Source organism: Lycorma delicatula, chromosome 2, assembly GCF_047948215.1.
Source record: "Lycorma delicatula isolate Av1 chromosome 2, ASM4794821v1, whole genome shotgun sequence".
NCBI lineage: Eukaryota > Metazoa > Arthropoda > Insecta > Hemiptera > Fulgoridae > Lycorma > Lycorma delicatula.
This window is the reverse complement of record NC_134456.1, coordinates 209,304,777-209,314,989: the sequence shown is the minus strand read 5'-3', so window position 1 is coordinate 209,314,989 and position 10,213 is coordinate 209,304,777. Positions and strand designations below refer to the sequence as shown.

At 29.3% G+C, this 10,213-nt stretch overlaps 1 protein-coding gene across 4 annotated transcripts in view; it reads left to right on the top strand.

Annotated features, from left to right (window-relative positions):
* The first annotated feature begins 9,924 nt into the window (after positions 1-9,924).
* The window catches only part of Atg17 (autophagy-related 17), a 99,987-nt gene continuing 99,698 nt past the window's right edge, over positions 9,925-10,213 (top strand). For all 4 annotated transcript variants that reach the window (XM_075357102.1, XM_075357103.1, XM_075357101.1 and 1 more), the window contains exon 1: positions 9,925-10,052. The gene's annotated coding sequence lies outside the window, so the exon portion shown is untranslated. The remainder of the gene's footprint in view (positions 10,053-10,213) is intronic.

Below are 10,213 nucleotides of genomic sequence, written 5' to 3'. Positions count from 1 at the left end.
TTATTAATAAATCAATATATTTAAAATTGAAAAAAAGGAGATTGCTGGATTCGAATTGATGTACCTTCCCCTTGTAACATCCAAATATTTCATTAATTAAAATTTTATTTGGCTATAACTCTGTAACCGATGAAAATACGTACCACTTATGATATATCGTTGAAAAGCTCTCAATGAAGACTTTTGCAGTTAAGAAAAAGCCCAAAATCGAAATGTTTTGGATTTTGGGCCAGCCGATTGCAATCAAAAGGGGAGGTGCACAGCTAAATGTTACAACAGTCCTAAATCTAAAATTTCAAAATCCTACAGCTAATCGTTTTTGAGTTATGTAAGATACATACATATGACGCCGAAACTAGTCAAAATGGATTCAGGGATGGTCAAAATGAATATTTCCGTTGAAATTTGAAAACCTAAATTTTTCACGATCACAATACTTCCTTTACTTCGTACAAGGAAGTAAAAACTTTGAATAAATTTACTGTTATATATAATTACATTTAAATCAGATTACTTCCTTTATGACGGTTCGAATAACAAATTAACAGGAAGGGGCTTTTATTGAAGAAAGTGTGACCTAATAATATACGAATGGGATCAAATTATTTCTGAGAATTTTGAATTTTATTATATTAAATTCATTCTTGTAAAAAAAAAACGATTTCAAGTTAAAACAACTTTCCGTTCCTCAATATTTATAGGGATACATATTACGTACTCATTAATTCTCACATTACACTAATATCTAATGTTTAGTAACAATATTACAACTAATTTCATTATAAAATAATACTAACTAATTGTTTCAATAATATTTATAAGAAATATGAAGGTAATAGTTAACATCACCACTTCACTCTGAACTAAAATAGGATTTTCGTACGAAAGAAAAAAATATTTAATTTATTTACAAATTACGATACAAAATGATTCTAAGTAATTTTATGATTATTTTCAGTTACGCTATTTTTAAGTTATACTTTTTTCGTATTGCCGGGTGAAATAACAACTTACCATTACTAGATCGTCTGTAGCACTATATTATTGTATGACATTAACTAATTTATTTATTTTGTAATCTCATATAATAAGCGTTTTTAAAGTATATTTTTTACTGTTTTTGTGAACATACTTAAATATCGACTACTATCAGTAGAGTGTCTATGCTTGTCGAACGGTTAAAATGTTTACCTGTACTGCATTCTTGATCGTGCAACAACTTGTTTTAATGTTATCATTTGTTTTGTCGGGTCTTCAAGTTATATTAATATTAGCCTATAAGTATTATAATTAATTCTCTATGTAACAAATTTTTTTCTTTGACTACATTAGAACAAAGAAATAGTCTTTTATAACAGTTATTTTATAATTTTCTGTTACAGATCAGTCTACAGTAAATCATGCTGTAGCTGTTGTTAGCTTGTAGAAACAAACAATGGACTGAAAAAAGAGGAAAAGAATATCTTGTGAATTAGGCATGAAAATGATGGCCTGACCAGTATCGATTCCTCACTAGATGAGGGTCAAAGCAGAATAATCAATTTCTTTAATAGAATTTTGCACCAACAGTGGATACATTTTTGGAACCCTATACAATAAAAATCTGGTTAAATCTCTCCAACATACACCGTTCAATCTCTACAAAAAACTTTGGTTCCTTGGCCACAGTATCCTATTGCATCCTACAGCATCATACCGTCACCAAACTGTGGAAAATTCATCAAAATAAAGTACATGGAGAAATCAAGAGTATTTTACAACCAGCCTTACAGTGCTACACACATTTCACAACACTAAACAGAATGTTTATCGAATTGATGATCAACGTGATACATCACTTAATTTTTTTGCAATACAACGAAATGGTTGACACATTTATCAAGCTAAATAAAGCATATGTGAATACCTGTGATATGCAATAACCGACATCTATCTCAGTCAGGTGGAGAAAGTTAAAAATCTGTTAATTCTATTTTTAACTATTGTTTAATTTTTTTTATGACTTTTGCTAAAAATTGCTAATTTACTTGTGATTTAAACAAGTGGTGAATCAGTTAGAACCAGCCAAGTCCTTGTTTCCTTCAACTTCATTGAAAGCAATTAACCAGCTATTTATTTACATGTACAATATTTACAGTATTTCTATTTTTGAATTCTGAAAAAATGTAAAATAAGGTAGGGCAAGATGTTTGGTTAAGTGCTTATACAAGGTCTGTAAATAAAGTAATGGGACAAGTTTTTTTTTTGGCAGCAAAAGTGGCAACACTGTAAAAGTTACTAGTAAACATACCATTGTATGGGCAGCTGATTTATATTAGGTATTAATATTTTTAGTCTATTGTAAAACTTTTTGTAAACCAGTTTTTATTGTGTGTTATAAAAATGAGTGATACTAATTATGAGCAATGTTGTGCAATCAAGTTTTGTGTTAAACTCAGTGAGAATGCTACTGAAACTTTTTAAAAATTGAAAAGAGCGTATGGAGATGATGCTCTGTCACAAGCTCAAGTTTAAAGGATTTTCAAATGGCCAGGAATCAGCTGTGGACAGTTCACGCTCTGGAAGACCATTAACGTCAAAAAGTGATGACAATGTTGAGTGAATCAGAGACCTGATATGACTGGTATGACTGGTGATTAACTGTCAGAATGATTGTAGAACAATTGAATTTGATTACACTGCTTTGATAGTCATATTAGGAAATTAAATTGTAATAAAAGTGAATTTCCAACAAGTATCACAGATCTTCAAAATATAATATTTAGTTTACAAAAAAACAAATTTCTACTTTTTACTTATTATGTAACATTCAATAACAGATCACCAATATGTGAAATCCCACAGGATAACTATTTATCCCACAAAAACTATCATAATTTATTCTGTATGTATTATAGAGAACAATAAATCCAAAATTCAAATAATACTTGTGATTAAAAAAATGCATTATGATGATTAACAGGAAGATCAAATGTTCAGATTTTCATGTGCAAAAGCTTTTGGATTAATTCTAAAATTTATAAACTACTAATTTCTGACAGAGCTGTTAACACTGATATCACATCTGTAAATACAGATTTACATATATATGTTGGATACAATTAAAGACTAGTACTTAAAAAAAATAATAATATTTTACATTTGTTACTTTAGACAAGATATGCAAATAGCATATCCCTTATGCGTATTAACAAGTCGTAATAATGCCAATTTATTATCATTACTATGAGAGCTTTCAAGCTCAAATAATGTACAAATATTCAATAATACATTTTCTTGAAGTGCTGTATCTTAATTGTTTCACAAAGTATACTCAGAGCTTGTTTTAAACGTCCAAGGTATAACTGGCAGACAGACATTGTTTTGTACCTGAAAAAAGTGATAATTTTTACAATAAAAAAATCCAATAAAATAACCAATCATCAAACATTTCCCTGAAATGACCATCTCTGGTGGCAACTGTTATTATTAAATAACAAAATTCAGTAATTAAAATTATACAAATTACAATTATAATTAATTATTATACAGATTACAAAGTGGTTTCTGTGTCATTAAAATTTGGTGAGTTAGAGTACTTTAAACCTAAATTAACTATACTTATAACTTATATACTTATAACTTATTACTTTTTCTGCAAATACACCACTATTAAAATATGATGTTAAAATTCCACACCAGTGATGATTGTAAAATTAATGTGTCGCTGCCCACTTTTAGAAAAAAGTAGTAACATAAAATATCTTGACATAATTGTAGAAGAATCATCACTGATTATTTTACAATATATATAATGGAGGCTTTATATAAAATGTACAAGCATCATTCTTAAATTCATAGGCTATAAATTTTACAATGCATTATATATTCTAGATTGTAATCCCATACAGATTGTATCGTAAAAGTCATTGACCTACACCAAAGTATAAAACTATTAGGTTATTAAACTCTAGAATATACAATGCATTGTAAAATTTACAGCTTATGAATTTTAAAATGTTGCTGATATATTGTACATGAAGGTTCCATTTTGAATTTTTTCTAAAATTATGTCAGTATTTTATGTTACTTTTTATTAAAATTGGGCAGTTACACACATTAATTTTATACTCGTCACTGATGAAAGGAAATTTAATTTCATATTTAGATATTGTTAGGCTGTATTTGCTAAAATTTTAATAAATTTACTGTTTTGTATTTAAGTTTAAAATATTGTAGTTGAATCACATTTTAACGGCACAAAATCATTTTTAGCTATTTCAAAGACTTTTTCTCAAGAATCATGAGAGAAAATTAATAATTTCACTTTTTCCAGTTTCTTAAAAAACAATTTAAAATAAATTCTTCCAAAACCATACTCCAAGTTTTTGCTATCATGTACAAAGCATCTAAAATTGTGACCTTTGCAATCTCGGTACATGTTCCTTCACCATTATTTATTATGTCAATAATTTTTTCCTGACCACATTGCTGTAGGAAGCTAACCTGGGTATGGCTGACCACCAGCCAATTATTATGGCTCCAAGTGCTATAAAATAGCGGACAGGTACTTGTTGGCATTCAGCCAACAAGTACCTGGGTATGGCATGGTACCTAGGCATAGCAGCCAATTGCTGCCTAGATGAAATAAATTTTATTATGGATGTCATATATATTTCTAGTAGTTGATGGGGTGTGCCTACCAATTTTAGCAAATATGTGACAAGTGAGCAATTGGGACACATAAGCTGGTGGTGTATGACACCATGCTTAGTCCACTCACACTTTTAGGTAAGCTCTAGGAGCTATGTTAGGATACTGGTCACTGAACTGTTTGAGGCTCAGTTGCCGTTTGTGGAACACACATTTGCTTTTATTCTTTAGAGTGACCAAATGGTGTGGTGGCAAGAGAAATGCCAAGCAAACCAAATAGTTGTAAGTGCAAAATGTTGTAGCTGTTGATCTGGAGATTCACACCACAAAATGCATTGTAAATTAGTGTCATAAGGTTTAACTAGTCTTGACAATAGATTTTCACTATGTCAGATGTAATGACAGTTATGAATTCTAAATCTAAGTATTATTGAGAAACCCACCGGGTTGGTCTAGTGGTTAACGCGTCTTCCCAAATCAGCTGATTTGGAAGTCAAGAGTTACAGCGTTCAAGTCCTAGTAAACCCAGTTATTTTTACATGGATTTGAATACTAGATGGTGGATACCGGTGTTCTTCGGTGGTTGGGTTTCAATTAACCACACATCTCAGGAATGGTCGAACTGAGAATGTACAAGACTACACTTCATTTACACTCATACATATCATCCTCATTCATCCTCTGAAGAATTACCTAAACGGTAGTTACTGGAGGCTAAACAAGAAAAAGAAAAGAAAAGTATTATTGAGAATAAATCCTGTTGAACAACAGGCCCAACTAATAGTGTATCATTAAGAGATAAACAATTAAAGGTTTTAGCTGAGGCGTTGAAGACAATTTACATTTTAGTAGTTAAGACTTGTGATATATATGATTCATTAGTTAACAAATCATCAGAATTAAGTAATGACATATGACCTTAATCTTAAGTATTCTCGCATAAAGGCGGAATATTCCCTTTTAAGATTAGAATTGTTGCTTAATCTTCGTTCCAGATATAAGAACCTATTTTTAGCATTAATGAAAGAATTACATTGCTGGAGTTTATCAGATTTATGTGGTAATGGGATGATAAATCTGCCTTAATTGTTTCTAGTGGTATTAAGTTGGAAGTGTGTTTCACATGTAGAAGTTTCATTAACTGAAACATCAGAATGAGTTTCATGAATTTTCCAAAAATTTTCAAGTATAGTTGACTAAATTGAGTTATTGTAACTTGTAAAAATGGATGTAACAGTATTCTTATGTTTAAATTTAGTAGGAAGACAACTGCTAAGAATACATCCTAGCTTAGTCACTTGTATAATAGGATATCTTGAATCTCAAATAAGTTTACGAGATAAAATAAGATCTAAATAAAATTGGGCTCTTATTAAAATATCAATATTATTTCATAAAATAAATTTAGGATCTGCAAAGAATAGTTTTTGAGATAGATTAAGATGAGAAGTTTCAAATATATGTAATGGTAGTTATGTCTGGCAAAGCAGCACAATGCATCTTGAATAAAAAGTTTTTGTATCATGAATGCAGTGTAAGTACTACACTATAATCAGATTTGACTAATGGACTATTTATGCTTGAAATAGGCAAATCTTTAATGAGTTGACCCAGTTTTCGAGCAAACTTATATGTGCAAAGTTTAATTGACTGCCTGAATCTAACAAGACCCTACACAAATGAGAATGACCAAAATCATCTACATTACATACAGCAGTAGACAAAATTACATTTTGTTTAATTGTGAACAATAGTCATTATTACTAAATTTATCATTACTTAATATAGAATCATTAATCTTATCAGTATGAACGAGTGTGTTGTGTCTTTGTTGATTTAAATCACATAAGTTCTTTTGAGTAACATTGATTGTTATTATGACCTCTATAAAAACATATGAGAACAATTATGTTCTAAAAAGTCTCTTTGTTCATCATTGTATAAATTTAAAACTTTATAGCATTTTTGTAACTGATGACTGAGCTTACAAAATAAACAATGTTTAAAGTTATATAGAAATAAAAGGAAGGATACCAATGGCAAAGGAAGCCTTCAGTAAGAAGAGGGAATTACTATACAGTAGAAGTCTGTACTTAGAGTAAAGGAAGAGGTTAGCCAAAAGCTGCGTATAGAGTGACTTATATTGTATGGAAGAGAAGCAAGGACATGAAAAATAGGGAGACCGTCTAATACCTTAAACATGTGGATATAAAGAAGGCTGGAGAAAGTAAAATGGATGAATAAAGTGAGGAATGAAGTAATGAATATTACAGAAGAAAGAGTACTTATACAGGAAGTATACAAAAAAAGGAAATTGGTTAAAACATGTGGTTAGAGAGGAATTTTCTTGACAATTGCATCAGAAAGGTCAGTAGAAGGAGAAAGAAGAAAGATGAAATTAATAGATGAGATGAAGGTTGGAAACTACAAGGGGGCAAATGAGAAGGCTTGGGACAGAAATGGATGGAGACAGCTGCATAATAAGGGACCTGCCAGCTGCCAGGCAGAACTCCAGATGATGATGAAAAAGCCTAAAAGAATTTATAGCATTGTGAACTTATACTAATATTTTTAATTAATTCATTGGTTGTTATTATTGTACGTAAAACTGAGTTACTATTTATCTTTTATTTTATGTATTTATGGTTTTTTATGTATTTTCATATTTCTCTAATACAATTTAGTTGTGAGAAGAAATATTTTTCACATATTTCTTATGTTGTAAATATAAATAATATTTTTGATATAATTATTAAAATTTTTTGGTATGTAAATGTTTAGTTTTATCATAGTTTCACATGATTTCATGATATAAAAAAACTGAAATCGATCCTGAAACTTAAATTATTATAGAATAGTTAAACTGTTAACTCATTTTTGTTTTTAAAATGATATTCACATCAAATCTGAAAATGTAAAACTAATATTGGAAGCTTTAATATGATGTTCATGAAAACAATAATTGAAACTTAAAATATAAATGAATAGTAACTTATTTTTTTTATAATGATTTATTGTTTCCCTTCTTAGATTCGCTAAATGTTCTATGTTATTATGTAATAAAAAATTTTGATAAACTTATTATCCAAACTGACAATGGGACATTTAGCTCTCATGTTGTAATGTGTTTTTCAGAGGGTTTTGTCAGCTACAATGGATCTAGGATTACACCAGTGGAGGGCTCCACTGTATGGGCTCCAGGAGGAGAGGACTCAGTTCCCAGAGCATAAGTAAATGGAGATTGATTTGAATTTAAATTGATTTTAAAGTCGGAATTCTGTAACAAATAAATAGAAATGTTAGCTCACACAAATTATAAGTGTTAATGTTTCATTACATTTGGAATTTCCACAATGAGTTTTAAGTTTTATATGTAGATTGGAAAATAATGTTGCTTGATCAGATCAGTTATGAAAAATCTATTGAAAATAAGAGAAAAATATGTAGGTAGTTTTCTGACTGTTATTATAATATAGACCAGAATTATGTTATAAGGAACAAGAATGATATAGATTGTTTAGTTCTAAATGTTGGAAAAGAGCGAGGAAATCATACTTAGGTACAGTGAACACATATCTTGTCAGACCTATGTGTACAATTGGATTTTAGAAAAATTTTTCTGTGAATAGATACAAATTAATTTTTTTGTAATGTATCAAATGAATCAATAATTGTAAATATTTATCTTATAACATATAATAGTTATGGTTATTATTACTGTACAGAAAAAAATAGGAACGAGATAAAAGGAAAAAAAGAAGAGCCTATTGCTTTCATTGGAATATCTCATATTTCAGTGAATTATGAAACTTAGGCTAGGCAAGAGAAATAAAATGGGTCGCTTCTTTGAATATTAGTAGTAGACTTCTTAAAATAGTAGATTTTTTATATACAGCATTAATATTTTAATAGCATTAATATGAAAATATAGATTTTTGAGCTGTACACAAAGCTTATCATGATTTTTCCAGTTTTTAAAGTTATTACAATATTAGTCACTTGAATTTTACCAGATCCAGGTAAAAATAGTCATCAGATGATATCAAATATTTTTATCTATTAAGCTATAAATTTTTTGTTTTCATTGTTAATTCATAGTTATACTACCTCATTCTATTATTGTACTTATAATCTAAACCACTTATCTAAAACGCTTTATAAAAGTTATAATAATATTAACATTTTTCAATAAATTTAGTAAAAATCTCATGGGCCATTCATGTAAAAGATAGGAAGAAGAACTGTGGAAAGGAGAAGAAACAGAGATGATCAATTGACTGGATATTTATTAGATCAGAGATAAAAAGTTGATAAAGAATTAGCACTCTGAATGAATCTGAAAAAGTATGGGTGTCATTTCAAAACGTTATTAAATCATGTCTGGGAAAAAAGAAAGCTGAGAACTATGTACAATTTGTGAGTAAACTTCTTGAAAACTATGTCAAACTGGGATGTAATATACCCATTTGTTTTGCCACTAGGGCTTTTTTCACCACTTAATCTTATCAATATGATGATGAGTGTGGTGAATGCTTTCACAGGTTTGGTATTAATGGTGGTAATATGCAACCAAGGAAAATAGATTTTAAATATGTTTGCCAATTACTACTGTTGACTGAAAGGGGAAATCCAGAGGCTGAATACAAAAAACAGAAAAAAGGCAAAAGGAAAAACAGATATTAGGTAAGATAAGCTATAAAATAAATTAGGTTTGATTTCTTTAAACATATTAGTAAAAAATCATACTCTCCATTCAATTTTGGTTTGCAGATTTGAAACCAGTGGAAAAAATTACTGTAATGAAAATGTTTATTTCTTCTTAATGAGGAAGAAATAATTTAAAATTCTTTGCGATTATAATTATAATAATATTAAATCATTAAACTGTTAGGTTAACGAGCGACATAAATAACATGCTATGTAAAATGTAGCATTGACGGGAATCGAACACGCAACCTGATAAGTCAGTCAGCTGATAACATTTTTCAGTTAGTACATTAAAAAAATAATTAATTTATACAATTTAGAACGAATGATGAATATAGGTAAAATAAGTATCAATCTATGGGTTAAATTAATAAAAAAGACTCTAAAAATGTTTAAATCGTGATATTTTTTTAAAAAGTCAATACATTTCAATATATCAGTCAGTTAGTTGTAACACTATTTGTGCGCTTTTATGATAATTTTAAAATTAATATAAAACTGATTTAAAAGGTTGGTGTTACTGATTACGCACTTCAAAATTTCCGTCAATCTTCGGAGCATTTCGTGATATTGCGCTAACAGTATTTTTCTTTGACGCAGGGATTGAATTTAGTAAACAGCTGTACAGAGAAGTGAAACAGTGCGTGATAATGGTGGAGTGTGAATTCGCGTGAATGTTGTTTGCGACTGTTGTGGATTTTATTTAAGAATAAGTGAGTTGTTAATTATGTTTATTTTTCGATAATATTACAGTGTAATTGCATTGCCATGTTTATTACTAGTGAATCTCTTATTCGTTCTATAAGTTTGCTGTTGATGTAAGGCTTTCTTTGTCTTTCATTGTTTTGGCAGTCAGCTGTGCTCTGTCAGGGAT